Here is a 14,436-nt window from a genome sequence, read left to right as displayed (position 1 = left end):
TGTGTGTGTGCACATAAGCTTTGATCTCAAGCATATTGTTTGGGGAAATACAAGAACTTTCAGCAAAAGGTGTTCAGATTCACTCCAAATAATAGACAGAATTTTAACTAGGACTCGTGTTAGTGGTGATACTCTCTCATACTGGTACCTGGCAGGCTCAATCCTGAAGCCTGACCTTGACACCTATTTGTACTTCGTATGTGTATTTCTCATGTAGTGATCATCTTGTTGTATAACTAGTCTCTATTGTTCTGACGTGTATGGGTTCACACATAGCCCAAGGCTTTAATAGCCTTATATACAATTATTTGGAATCGTTGCCCCTGTGTCCAAAAGAAGACTAGCAGAAATAAAAAAGCAATAGATTTTTTTTTTTTTTTCCCCCCATTTCTTTGATGTTTCATGGTTTGGCTAAGACCTTTCTAGTTTTTCCTTTGAGTTGCTACCACACAGCTTTTCACACAGACCTCTTTGGAACTGTTCTTTGATGTCTAGGCTATTTAAGCCAAAATTCTGTTCATTTTTTCCTGGTGGCAGCTTCTTCACAGCGAATACATTAATTAAAATTTGTGCTTGTCAAAGACTGTGACTTCAGGTTTTTTGCCTTAGGAGAATGAATCTTTTCTTTAGCCCAACTAGACTATCACAGTACAGCCAGAGACAGACAGTATGGATTCTGAGATGTAAAAAACAAAGTCTCACCTTGAGAGCATCAGTTTAAGCCTTATCGTGCTTCTGTGCCCTTGTATGGGCACATGGTTTATAATAGTGCTGTTCCCCAACATCTGCCATATTGAATAGATTTGAGCAATTATTATTTTATACTCTAGATGGTACAAATAGAAATAGCTGTCAGAATTGTCCATGTCATTTTCTATCAGTCTGACACAAGAGCTGAAAAGTTCTTCAAGCTAAAAGATAGTTAGGATGGAAAGGTGGGGAGCATTCTGCTGCTCTCATGTTGATGATTTTTCTGTCCCACTGCCAAACTTTTCAAAAATCCTCATTTACTGTTTTTTTTTTTTTTTTTTTTTTAATCTTTTATTACTGTTTCTTATTAAGATCCTGCTTAATACAAGCATTGTTTCACTGCTTCAAGCGGATGACCTAAGGAGATCTGCAAGCAGTCTTCAAAGTTAAAATTTGGAGCAAAATCTGGATGATATTTAACAGAAAATCCATGTGTAATTAAGTCCTAGGGCCTTACTGGAGTGTCTGTCACTGAGTTCTGGGGGTTTTTTTCTTCTTTTTTTATTTGCTTCTCAAAGAAAGATCTTTTAACATCTTTGAGTTGGACTTACGAGCTGGTAAAAACAAGTACAAAGTGTTACCGCTGTTTTGTTTCATTTTTTTATTTATAGCAAGGGAAAGCAAAGTTTCCTGTTAGAACAGATATTCTCAGGATTCACTAGTGAGTATTGGGTGAGAAACCTAAAGCAAACATGTATAACTTTGTCACTGATATGGTTGTGACTATGTCCCAAGATACTTGGCAGCTGGTCTCCTCCTTTATTAATAATATTGCACAATTAGCTGTTATGTAAGGGTTTGTCATTAAATACATTTCTAAGGAGAGTATATCTAAATTCTCCCATTTTACTGAGTGAGGAACTTAAAGTCTAGAAAACGGAAGTAATTATTCACAGAGCCTGGAGAGGAAATTGAGTCCAGAATTCTGTATAATAGACCATGGTAACATGTCCTAAAATAACCATTGCATTTCAGATATGCCTCTGTTGTTCTGCAGTCCAAAGAAACAAAGTATCTGTTGCTCTTCTTTTTAACTAACTATCCCTCTTTCTTTTTTCCAGCTAATATCTTGGAGCCAGGACTTGAAAACACAGATGACTTGTGCCCAGCAAAGTTTTTGGTAAGTCAGTTAAATTTCAGACCTGAACAAAAGGAGTATGATCAGTGATCCTGCTGCAAGGCTTTACTCACTAGTCAGTTAGTTGCAGCAGAGCGGGAAGCATACATACAGCTGTTCAGTCAGACATTACTATTACTGTGTTTGTGACAACAGGTAAAATTGTGGCTTCCAACAGGCTATCAGGGAAGACTTAGCCTACTGCGAGGAAGGTGCAGAGGAGGAAACTGTGCCAGGAAAATGGTGTCGTTGGAGCCGAGAATGCAGAAACCCCTTTATTTGCTCTGTGACTCCAGGTCTCAGCCCAGCTCTTTGAAATTGGAACTGTCAGTACTCAGCACAAGAGTAATAACATGTTGCCACAACAGCATTGTTTGTTCCTGTTGATATCCTTGTGCAAAACACAAATCTTAAATCTTGGCTCAGAGCAGCTAAATCAATTCAGTCTCCTCTGAAACCTCTTGCTTCTGTGGGGCCCTTACACAGTATGGAGATGCTGAACCAGATGCTGACAGGTCTGTTGTTGTGCACAGTTTGTGTCTTTTTTGTTTCTGTCATGAGTAAACTCAGTGGTCCTGGTCTTGTTCTTGTCAGACTAATCCCTCCTGTGATGGGTACTCTCTGAGGTCAAGGGGAGTTGCTTGTGCCTACTGGCCTTCAAAGCTTAGTCCTCTGAATTCAGGGAGGTCTTTGCTGTTAACTACACTGGAATCAGGAGCTACAGCCTGATTTTGTTTACTTCTGTAGTTAAATCTGAGTAGGGAATCCCTGTATTCATGCGTTCTTTCAGTCCATGGGTACTAAAGCAGGCAGCATCAGCCGCAAAGCATTGGTTAAAAAGACAACTTCCCATTGTGTGTAAATCAAGATTGCCACCATCAGTTAAAGTCAGAAAATGGGATGGTTGGAGAAGGGCTTGTGGGGTCTTGCAGCTGTTTTCACATCTGCTCTCAAATAGAATTTCTTCAATTAGTGGCTAGGATTTTATGCAGGTAAACTTGGAAGAAATCAAGTTGCACAAATGCCTTTTTTTTTCCCAGGAGCTGCCATAAGTTGCATTACTGCATGTTATTTCATTCCTCTTTTTCTCTCTCTGTGGAACTGCAGAAGTGACAGTGCTTTAAATGGAAAGATTTGCAGCAAGTCATCAGTCATTGTACATGGAGGATATATCTCCTGGTTTAGTCTTGCTTGTGCTTTCATAAATCAGCATAGCTAAAATATTTGTGGTTGTCTGTAGGAGATTTATGCAGGTGGGAGATTAGAGTCAGTCTGTCATTTTTGTGTGGGAAGTGAGAGATGGAACGGGCTGGGGAATGCTGACTTGCAGGAAGGAAGGATTTATAATAATGTCAGTGGATATTTAGGGGTTCCACAGAGGCAGTTAGCAAAAAATCTCTGTGTGTACATGTGTACACATCTCTCTGATTTGGAACCAGGCTGTTGTTTCCCTGCATCACCTTTTAGTTAGTCTAGTCAGAGAGACTCATTGTATGGAAAAATTTCTTGTCTCAGATCTGCCTTCAGACTTGGTTTTGGTGGGATTTTGTTTGGTTGGTTTGGGTTATTTTTCCCCTTAGGTCCAAAATGTTCTGTATGTGCGTGTGTCTTCCTTTTGCTGGCATATGCCTATCGTGCAAATTGATTGTATGAATAATTGTGTCAGGTTAAAAAGATCTTACAGACTGCCTCTTGACACAAAATCACTGAATGTAGGCTTAGGTACCTTTGCTAATAATTGTGACTGTGTAAGTTCATCTGAACAGGGGATGAAGAAGAAGGAGGGGCATGAGAAATATGTGTTCTAATACTGGCAGCAAAATCCAGGTCACATTCTCAATTGCTGTGACATTGTATGACTCCACTGACCCTAATGTTTCACTAGTGCATAGTGGCTGTGAATGTGGCCCCTGACTTCCGTGGAGATATGCTGATTTACACCAGCTGATATCCTGACACCGTTTCTGTGTGGCAGAAGCAGCCCACCAGGAGCAGTAGGGATGGAATAGCTGTAAGAGTCCTCTAGGCCTCTGCCAGTTAATCTTCCCTTTGTGGGCTCAGGCAGAGGCCAGGACTAAGCTGTGTGAAGGTCATCACTGCAGCTTCTCTTTTGCATCATTACTAATGAAATCAACCTTGTTCCTAAGTGCTTGCTAGTTTAGGCAAAGTTCAGCAGACAGTGGGGGAGGCTGCAGAGCCCCAAAACCGAAGCCAAAGTGAAAGTGTTTTGTTAAGCTAAAATAAGTCTCCAGTGCTTTAATAATAGAGGAGAGATGCTTTGCTAGTACAGTTCAGGGCGAAAAAATATAATAAAAGGAAGTATCAGCAGCTTTGTTGAAGTAGCATTGCTGTACGCTGTCACCATCATGCATTCTATTAAGCTGAAGTAAAAATAATTTCCAGGGATGTGTGTAATATGAAGGGACAGAGATACTAGTCTTAAATCAGACTTTTTTTTTTTTTTCTGTTTTCCGTCTTTGCCAAGTCCCTATAAATCTTTGCAGTTGTAGAGACAGCCTAAAAAACTGCTAACGTTTTCAACTACAGAGCATAACACTGAATAAGGATAGTTGAAAAATTTCTGTCAAAACTGTGTTTAATGGAAAATAGAGTTTTGATAAAATAGCATTTTCACCAAAAATAGCTGCTTTCCACGGAGAATGTTAGTTTTTCACTGCAATATTTTGACAGAAATTTTAAAATCTTGGGCTGAAATACGTACAGCTGTTCAAGTCCGTCTAGTGCCACTCACATTTCTTCACCTCCTCAAATTTGAGGTATTTTGCCAACTCTTTGGTTTTTAACATTGTGATACTTCAGAGTTTTTGTCAAGCCCACCTCTAGATTCATGCCATGGGACTATTAGCTTCGTGTTTAAAAGCTGAGTTTCTATGGTGTTTGAAGTTGGAGGAAAAAAACCTCTTAAAAATGCAATTTAAGAACATGAGGAAATAGAAAACAAAGGAAGCAAATGAAAACTTTGTTTTCTTGTTTCAAATAACTCTCAAGATTTTTAAGCCATTTAAAAAATATAGAAAGTGTTTCACGGTCTGATTATTTTGAATATATTTCTCTGATAGTGCTTTTTTGTGTAAGATTTAAATGTATGATTTGTTAACCAAATTATGTAAAGAATGTTATAAAAAAAAAAAAAAAAAAAACACAAGAAAAACACAAAACCAAAACCACCTTAATTCTCTGCTGTGAAGTGAGGGATACTGATGTCTCCCTTGCCAGGCTGTGGTAAAATTTTTTGGAAGTATGTAAACCATTGTGTGATCTTAATACGTCTATGTACACAACTAATTGTGTTTAGTAGCAGAGATCAGCAAGCATCAAAGAGCTCTGATGTAGCAGCTCGAGATGAACACGGGGCTGGCGGGGTAGGAGTTGGCGTGCAGACCCATCGTGAGGGGGATGACACACGGATGCTTATTCCGTTCGGTAGCTATGAGGAAGGCTGTGATACCAGCTCCTTAGCCCTGTTTCTCTCCTTGCTGGCTAAATTAAATCAACATGAGAACAGATACACAGTGTCAGGCAAAATATTTGTCTAGCCTAATATCCTGCCTCAGTGAATTGCTCATGTCATATGCCCAGGGAAGAGGAGGAGAGCAGAGCAAAAGTACAGTGATACCCACCCAGTATAACTCCCCATCTCCATGTTTCAAGGCCTTGAGTCGAAAGTGCTGCTTTTTATTTAGGGTTTGATGATGTTTCTTCTTCTGTTTGTCAAATTGCTTTTTAAATTTTAGCATCTGCAACATGCTAGGCAAGGAGTTGCAGTTTACTTAACTGCTCTCTAGCATAGAAATTGTTCTGTGTCTTTACCTATCCTTTGCTTCATATTCTGCACCTTTTCCAGTTCTACTATTTTTTTTTTTTTTTTTAAATGGGGGGAAGAGGGCAGTACTGGATCTGAATGTGGGCATACTCATAAATTTACCTAGTGATGTAAAAATGCTATCTGTTTTGTTTTCCTGTTCTAGTGATTCCTCACATTGTTTCCCTTTCTGAACATCATTGGGTATTACGCTGTTTTCATAGAACTTTTTGTTACAACCCAAAGATGTAGCTGCATGGCAACTAGAATTGGTTTCTCTCTCTGTGTTAAAATGACACCTTTATTGTACTGATCAAAAGGGGCTAAGAGGGTGAAGAAGGTGAAAAGGAGGAAAAGAGAAGCCTCAGAGATTTGTGGGCAGGAAGCATTGTTTTGTCTGTGCTTTTACTAGCAGAGACACTTAACATTTCTCATTATAGCTGGTATTGATTGGTGCTTTGAGATCCCTTTTTTAATTCAAGAGTTAAGATCTTCTGCCAGTGGTGTTTGAATTGAATCTGCCAGCTGTGTGAAGGTACTGTTGTCATTGTTTATTCCAGGACAATAGTAGAGTGAGGGTGTAGAATAAAGGTCTGATGCACATACGGCTTTCTAAGAAGTGCTAAATGGTTCTTGTTCCAGGCTGGACCTGGGATCCCTTTTAGGAAGTATTGTTAACTGTAGCATTAATTTCTGCCATAATAAAGTCTTTTGTTTGTTTGTTTCTCATGGGTTCTCTGTTTAGAAGCTAGTGCCCAAGTAGCAAAACTTTATTCTAGTAAGCATCTGGAAATCTTAGGCTCTGTCCATACTAGTAAAATCAAGGATGCCTGGGAATGTTCCCAGGAATGTTCCTCAAGCATAGAACATGATACTGTACTACTGAAGTGCTGGAATGTTTCTTGGCAGAATTTTGGCACTTGCCAGCTAGTATTTTTCTAAACTGTTCCCAGGTATGGTTTGAAGTTGGAGACCATTCCCAATAAGTAGTCTACATGCAGTCACCCTGTCTTAGAGATTTGAGAGAGATTTCTAATAGATGTGTGAGCCATTCTCTGTCAGCTGCCCTTGGTGTTTGGGAATGTTCCTATGCACATTCAATTTACCAGTGTAAATATCTGTTACACAAAGTTAAAATCTGGCTAACTACCCTCCCCCTTTTGCTTTTCATGTCACATTTACTTTTTAAAGAATGTGATTGTACCACTAAATCTATTTCAGGAGGTTTTTTACATCGTGTTTATTTTCAATTATGATCCAGTGGTTGTCATTGTAGCTGATGCTGTGTTCAGTAATTTCCTTTGATCAGGTAGGAATACGGTGATTTTAAAGTGGTGTTCATGGGCATGAACTTTATTACATATTCACACTGCTGCATAAACTTTTGAACAGTATTATTTATTTTGTGATGTGCTGGCTATAAAGAAAGATCAAAGGCGTACTTTTCTAGAGCTATGTTCATATGTAGTAGGAAGTTCCCAACCCCAAAATACTACAGTTTCAAGACCTAATCTACAACAGGAGTGTCTTGGGTTCACCCTTTTGTTTATCTGAGGGTCCAATAAATGCAGGGTAATGGCTAGTGTAAAATTCAGGCACTTGTATGATGTAAAAATGAACATGTGAAATAGGTATGGGCTCAACATATAGATTGCAGGCATCTTTTTTTTTTGTATGTGTTCATCAGAAACTAACAGTTGCTATGGCTCTTCATTTTACAATTGTTTAAATTTATATACCTTCATTATAAATATCTAGATTTATAGATAATATATATTTGTATATGTAGCATAGAATGATAATAAGATGGCGATGGTGAAGATTTTGCCTACACATTCTGAATAATTTGAAATTTGTTTGATGTGCCAATATGAATTAAAAGGGCGTGCTTCTGTCTTTGAGTTCTGGGGTGTCAGTTTGGGGGTTGACTCCATGTTAGTGTCTGGTAGAATCTTAACCCAGTAACAAAGAAGTGGTAGTAAATGGGCCTGAGTGATTCTGGTGAGCAAGAGCGTCTGGTGCACTTGAAGTAAACGATGTACCAATAATAAGCAAAGCTGGAAAGCGGAATGTGTAATTGAGACCTGAAAGAAGTAAATGCTCCCATGATGGGAGCTGCACGCTTGCAGGAGACTTTCCTGCCCGAGTGCAAGCGGCTTCACAGCTCCTTTAAAACAAGACATCAAGCAGATGCCAGTTTACTGGTTTCCATGGTGACTGTTACTCTGATGTGCAAATGCTGTGACCTCAGTGATCACTTGAGGACTAATATAAGTAAAATGGGTAGAGTTAGGTCCGACACTGTTGCACTGAGACCTGCACACCCTGTTCTTAGCTGGCGGAAGGGAAGAAACTTTAGCCCCTGTGGAGTGGCTCATATAAAGTACCCCAGCCCCTAACTCAGCTTCCGATCAGAGAGAGGATAGCTGTCCTCAGCCTTAGCTCACAGACTACTTTCCTACTGAGTCACTGGCAAAGTGACAGACATTAGCAGTTTGAAAATTTGGAGCCTGTGAACGTTAATGTGAGTTCTTCGAGTCGCTTCAGTGGGCCCTAAATCCAGCTCACAGAACAGAACTTTAAAAGTCCAAGCTTCCATAACAAAATCACAGAGCTTGTAAAAGAAAATTTCCCAGACTTATTTGAAACAAAGTTTTTGCATTGTTTGAGATGAAATGCTTATCAAGGTTTACAAGCCTTCCTGGTAAATTTTGCCCATGTGTTGGGGGAATTCCCTGCAGGGGGTGGTGGTAAATGTTGAGGAAAGAGCTATAATGTAATTGTGAAAGCATGAGAAACCATAGAGGGTTTTTCAAATGAGTTTTCAGGTTCGTTCACAGCTTGGCTGAAGAGCAGCTGTGGGAAACAAACCTCCTGAGAACTGAAACCTCTGAGTCTAGCTCAGAGTTGCAATTCTTCTGTAAAGCAGGGAATTTAAACGTTTCAGACTTGGGGAAATGAAACTGGCCAGTGCTCTGTTTCACTAAGTGAGAAAGCAGGCCTTTCTGTATGGCTTGGACTTCATTACAGAGAAGTTTTCAACCTATAGGAAGAAGAAAGTTATTTTAAATTTCTTTTAGCCCTGACATGTCTGAGAAGGGAAATAATTTTGTTTAAAATCTTAGAACTCATTATCAGGGGCTTAATTTAGAGAGACAGGGAGCATTATTTTGAAAGCACTGGGTCCCTGTAGCTGCCACTGAGTCAGCTGGAGAGACGCATGGGTGTTTATCATGTGGTGAAGGCACAAAGATGTCTTAATTGTTGTCACTCTCCAAACTGAAGGACTCAATTTTGGTGCTGGGATCCTGCTTGGAACTGGTATCTATCACAGAAACAAAAGTACGGGAAGACTTTGTATCTGTCAGTGGAACTAGAGGGTATTGGGGTAGAAAAAAGCCTGAAATAGCATCTGGAAAACAAAATTAAATTGTCCAAAGAATGTTTATAAAGCATTTTCATGATGTTACAGGCATTTATTTAATCCACTTTTTTTTAACAAATGCAAAGAGGACTAGCCCTTTCTATGTCTTTGCCCTGTTACATGAAGTTACACAGCAGTGTGAAACTGGAGACGTATGTTAAAATCTAAGTATGATGTTTCTGTGCAGCATTCCATGGAAAGTAGCATTGTAGCTGAGCCTGCAGCTCCTCAACTGTGCTTCAATTTCCCCAGTCATATGCAGACTAATTCTAATAGAAGTCAAAGATAACTCTGAATTGTTCCCCTCTTCCGAAGTTCCTTGGGTAACCAAAGCAATCTTTGCATGGAGCAATGAATTCAAGTAAGATAGGTGCCAATATGGCGCATAATTACATATTTGCGGTTTGTTCTTGAGACCAGTGGCTTGTGAGATTAGCTTTCTTCACTAATTCATGCTCCAGCCTTGGACACTTGACAGTGCGTTCTTTCTCTGCACCACAGCTGGACTGCATCCCAGTAAAAGGGTCCATATGAGAAGTGTTCAGAGAGATGGTGCTTTGGATTTTTGTTAGAAGAAATCTAACTTCAGGCAGCTGCACTGCCTTTTCTCAGATTGTATAGGATATTTTTTTCTAATGGACCTTTTACCAGACTGGCTTGTATTTTTGTGATGTATGCAGACTCCCTGAGCACATGTAAACAATTTCCTGAAATATGTCAGTGGCACTATCAAATTAAGGATTACAATATGCTTTCTAGCTGTTTTCTTTGTGTGTGGGACAGTATGAAATATGGAGCATGCTTCCCCTGTGATTCTTCCCTCTATAACCTAAATTTGCAGATCCATTTCTTCCAACAACTCATGAAGAATTAAATGTGGGACAGACAATTTTTTTGAAAAGTGTTTTATAAATTTAATCGCACTTTAAAATCAGTGCCATTAGGATCCAGATTTTTAGACTCCTAAATGCTTTCTGTCCAATGATTTTAAATTGGAACGAGACACCTCTACATCTCTTGAAGGTCTGCAACTTTATCTTTTAATTGTCACTATAATGAAGAGGTGGGTTTTTTTAAGCCTGCCTGTTGTTCTGATAAGCTCATCTTCCAGTGTCCACCCTACAAGACCTCCCTAGCTTTTATCTCTAAAGCACCAAGTTCTTTGAATGAGTTTTCATTTGTTCTCAGCTAGATAAGCAGTCTCCTTGTAATATCCACTTGCTACACTGTCTTCATTGACGCATATAGCCTGTGTGGTTAAGTCTTTATCAGATTAGCGCTTATCAGACTGCACAAATGCAGCCTGGACACTCTTCTTGTATCTCCAGGGTTACATTAAAGACTAGTCTGCCCTGTAGGTTAACACAGTCTCTATTCAGTAAAGTGTTTAAGCACACGCTTAGGCAAGTAAATAGTCCCATTTAGTGGTAATACAGTTACTCTTTTGCTTTGTTAAGAACACGCTTAAACATTTCCTGGGATTAGAGCTTGAGGTTGGCTGATTTACCTTGTAAGTACTCATATGTACAGGAGCAGAAAGGGTGTAATTGTCAAGATGGAAATAGGTTCTGATGCTGCATAGTTAAATGTGAAAAGTATGCACCTATTGCAGGTGGTGTCATTGGAAGGGGAAGTATCAGTTTTCCTGGTAGTACACAAGTAGTTCTGAAGCATGAGAAATATTGGCAGAGGAAAATGTTGTTCAGAAGAAAGTGCTGTTGCACAGATGCACTGTATTGTAAACTCTAACTAATTAGGCTAAACTCTAATTAAATTAGATTTAATGCAAGAACATCACTTATGTAATGGATAATTGAAATATGGCATAAGTGAAATATGGCATAAGTGCACATATTTTGAATTCATGCTGAGGGGAAAAAAAAAATCCACAGGAAAGCCCAATCAATGGGCAGGTTATTGCCAGGACAAAGTAATATTGCTTTTAAAGTAAGGAGATATTTTATATTTCATCAGGCTCTTGGGTCGTAGAAACCCAGAGATGACACCAATGCTCACTGCTAACAGGCTGTGCAGTCAGCAATCAAGGCAGAAATGTAGTGGAAGGAATAGTAGGTCACCTGTTCTCTTGCCCTCCAACCTGAACTGCTCAATATTCTGTAATCACTGATGTAACCGGGACTGACAGCTAACCAACAACTGTGGAATTCTTGCGAAGTGTGCTCTTACAGAGGTGACAGACATTCAGCCCCATGAGGGGAAAATTTCACTGCAGGATTTTTCCAATTTGTAATTGAGTTTGCTTTGGGGAAGACAAGGGGAAGAGAAAAAAGCCCTGGAACATTGGCAATGGTTGTAGGTCATGACCTGTGACAGTGAGTCAAAAACATACCTTGGTGATTTCTGCCAGATGGCTTAGAGCTTTGGTTCCCCAGAATTTCAGTTGCTTGCAAGAGGTAAAACCAGGTCTTTGGTGAAAAGGGAGGAGAATTGTTTTTTTTTCCCAGAAAAATTTCTCTGGATTGGGTACCTCGCTTCATGGCTGATTGGAACACAAGTCTCAGACAGATTAACAGCATTGTCGAAAAAGAGATGTATGTATCTGGTTTTGTATGCCAGCTTTTAAAAAGTGTTGCTCAGGGCATAGAGAAGCATTTGAGGTGTCTGAAAATACCAGCACATTTACAGTTTGTGTTCACTTGTGACGTTCTTATTCATCCCACTAAAAGTGCCAAAGAAACTAAGCTATTCCTTTGTATGCCTCTGAAGTGGACAGGAAATACTCCCAGATGTTTGAGGAAAGCACCAATCTAACAGGGTGCCTAAAATTCAGGGGACTTGAATATTCCTGCCTTTCTTCCACGAACTTTGGTGAAATCATTTATATCCATACAAATGAGTGGTTACCATCTGATTGCATTGATCACCCAAGCTGTAGATAATGAAAAATCAGGACTAAGTAATTTGATACATTCTTGAAGAAGCAATATTTTGGTTCTTTCAATAACAAGTCTTTGTTAACTTCCCAGTATTGGTTGTAGTGTTCTGACCCAACCTGGGGTAGGTATGAGCATGTCACATCTTCTTTTTGGGAATCTGAGCTTTTTTCTAACCTTAGATGTATGGTTAATCTTTGAACTGTAGAGATCGCTGGACCAATCTTCAGTGTGGCAGCCAAGATAACAGCCATTATACGTAGCAATGAATTATACTGAGTTTCAATTCATATACATTTTGTAAATGATTAATAGCTACTTTAGTAAATAATTGTTAACCCTACATTGTGTAGTGCCCCAACCTGTAAAATGTTTATAACATCAGTGAATAGTTTATTTCCTCAATATAAACTGCTTATAAATGGAAACTATGTATGATGTGCAGGAACAGAGGAGGAGAAGACGGGGTGTTTGGCCTATGTTATGAAGATCCACTGGATTCTCATGACGTGGTAGGGATGTGAGACCCTATGTAGCCCTGTGAACAGAGGCAGAAAATTGTTTTCCTTAGCACTTGTGCCATTTAGCGTACGAGAGCTAGAATTTGTCAGAGCCCTTTGGTCTCTAATGCATATGGGATTTATCTTGAGAATACAGATGAGAAGGTATTATGATGACTGGCAGCTGGAAGAAAATGAGGAAATGCTGCCTGTTCCAGTGCTAGAAGGCATAGGATGGTTCTCAGAGATGTGTTGCATTTCCATTGCTGACTTGTGTGCTACTGGAATACTCAATTCCTTCCTTTCTCGATGACTGTCTTCCTCCATCCGCTTTGACATATCTATCTACGTGACAAATCATTCGGGGCTGGGTCTGAATCTCATACTCAACTCAATCCTCCAAATTCTACCCAAATTTAAATAACCTACAAAATCTGAGTAATAAAAATCACAAATATCTTTCAGTATAATTGTGATAAGCATGTTTTGCTTTATTTTCTCCTTCATCTTTCATTTAATGATGCTGGCTTGAATCACCTGCATTTCCTCCATTTGGATTGGCTTCTGGTGTGAAGTTTAGCAGCTGTACCTTTTTTATGTGCTCTCTCTCACTGCTGCACTATGTGAAATTGCAGCTTTCTGTATGACAGACAGTTTCTTATGTGACTACGTTAACCAGAAAACACTGCAATACCAAATAGATAGAAATCTGTACTGTTATTAACTGGGGCTAGAAGCGCCTCTGCTGCCTCCTGTCCCCAAAACTCAAAGCTCTAAGGAGGCCTTAAGGATATTATAGGGTTCAGTTAACTTTGAATTAACCCAAGCATCCTGTCATCAGTGTTTGTTTTTCATGGGCTCTTTTCCTTCCAGAGGCCTGTTTGTGGGTGTAAAATAACATTAATATAGGCATAAAAATAACAGGATCTCTTCTCTCGATTCGGGCTTCAAAACCAAGATGAACGTGTTACATGAGCATGTGAAGACCATGTTAATTTGGCCCTGCAAATGTCTCCCTGGCATATAAAAAAGCCTATGGAAAAACATAAACACAAATACTAGGAGTATCATAGAATGGTTTGAGTTGGAAGGGACCTTTAAAGATAATCTGGTCCAAACTCTAAATACATTTTCCCTCATGTTTTCTGCCCTAACCTAAGAGCCAGCATGTGTATTTGAGAGTGCAAAGTGAATTCAGTCTTTCTGATGAGCATCCTGTTAGAAAAGTGTGGAAATTTGTGATGTCATAGGTTGGTATAGTTGTGATGGTGATAGAGCAGACAGACTCTAGCTTCCAGGTCCAAAGGTAAATTCTGATCAAAATGATAATGTGTTTTGGAAAAGTGAAGCCGATTTCAAGTAATGGGTAAAATTTCTGTGGTCTTTACTCAGTTTTGTTTTATAGATGAAACTCCAGTTTTACATGTGATCTCGCATGATTCTGAAAAGTAGTAGTCCTATTGATAACTTGGATGAATAAAGACCCAGGCTATGTATCTGTATGTTACAGTTGCTGTTCTGAGGGCTTCCCAAATTGGTTTTCTCATTTTCTGTTACTATATATAATACTGACTATTGTGTCTACTTAGATCCCATTTTGTTAGAACATGAGTTCAGTCTGAAGTAAAAGGGAAACCTCTCTGGAAAACTTGAAAGTTGGGGCCTGAGTTGTTGGAGAGGGTGTATAAATTCTTAACTTCTCAAGTATTTCTAGCGGTCTTTGGTGCAAAGCATTGTTGGGTTTAGTTTATTTTTTTTTCCTTCTGTGTGTCATCCACCCCAGGCCACCTTTCAATATTTTTCAAAGTAACTTCTGGGACCTCACATGGATGTTTTGTGCTGCATCATATGTACAGTAGAATCTATGAGAAGAAGAGATTCCAGAATGATTTGGTATCTGTTTTTACTAGTTGGTTTACATTTGATAA

The 14,436-nt window shown here is 39.2% G+C and overlaps 1 long non-coding RNA gene across 5 annotated transcripts in view; it reads left to right on the top strand.

Annotated features, from left to right (window-relative positions):
* The window catches only part of LOC116965284, a 179,381-nt gene that overhangs the window by 148,724 nt on the left and 16,221 nt on the right, over positions 1-14,436 (top strand). For all 5 annotated transcript variants that reach the window (XR_006165484.1, XR_004409255.2, XR_004409253.2 and 2 more), the window contains exon 14: positions 1,812-1,870. This is a non-coding gene — a long non-coding RNA (uncharacterized LOC116965284). The remainder of the gene's footprint in view (positions 1-1,811; positions 1,871-14,436) is intronic.

This window comes from Tyto alba, unplaced genomic scaffold, assembly GCF_018691265.1.
Source record: "Tyto alba isolate M040663 unplaced genomic scaffold, T.alba_DEE_v4.0 Super-Scaffold_20000042, whole genome shotgun sequence".
In the NCBI taxonomy this organism is placed as follows: Eukaryota; Metazoa; Chordata; class Aves; order Strigiformes; family Tytonidae; genus Tyto; species Tyto alba.
Note: the sequence above shows the minus strand (reverse complement) of the source record. Positions and strands in the feature narration are given on the sequence as shown.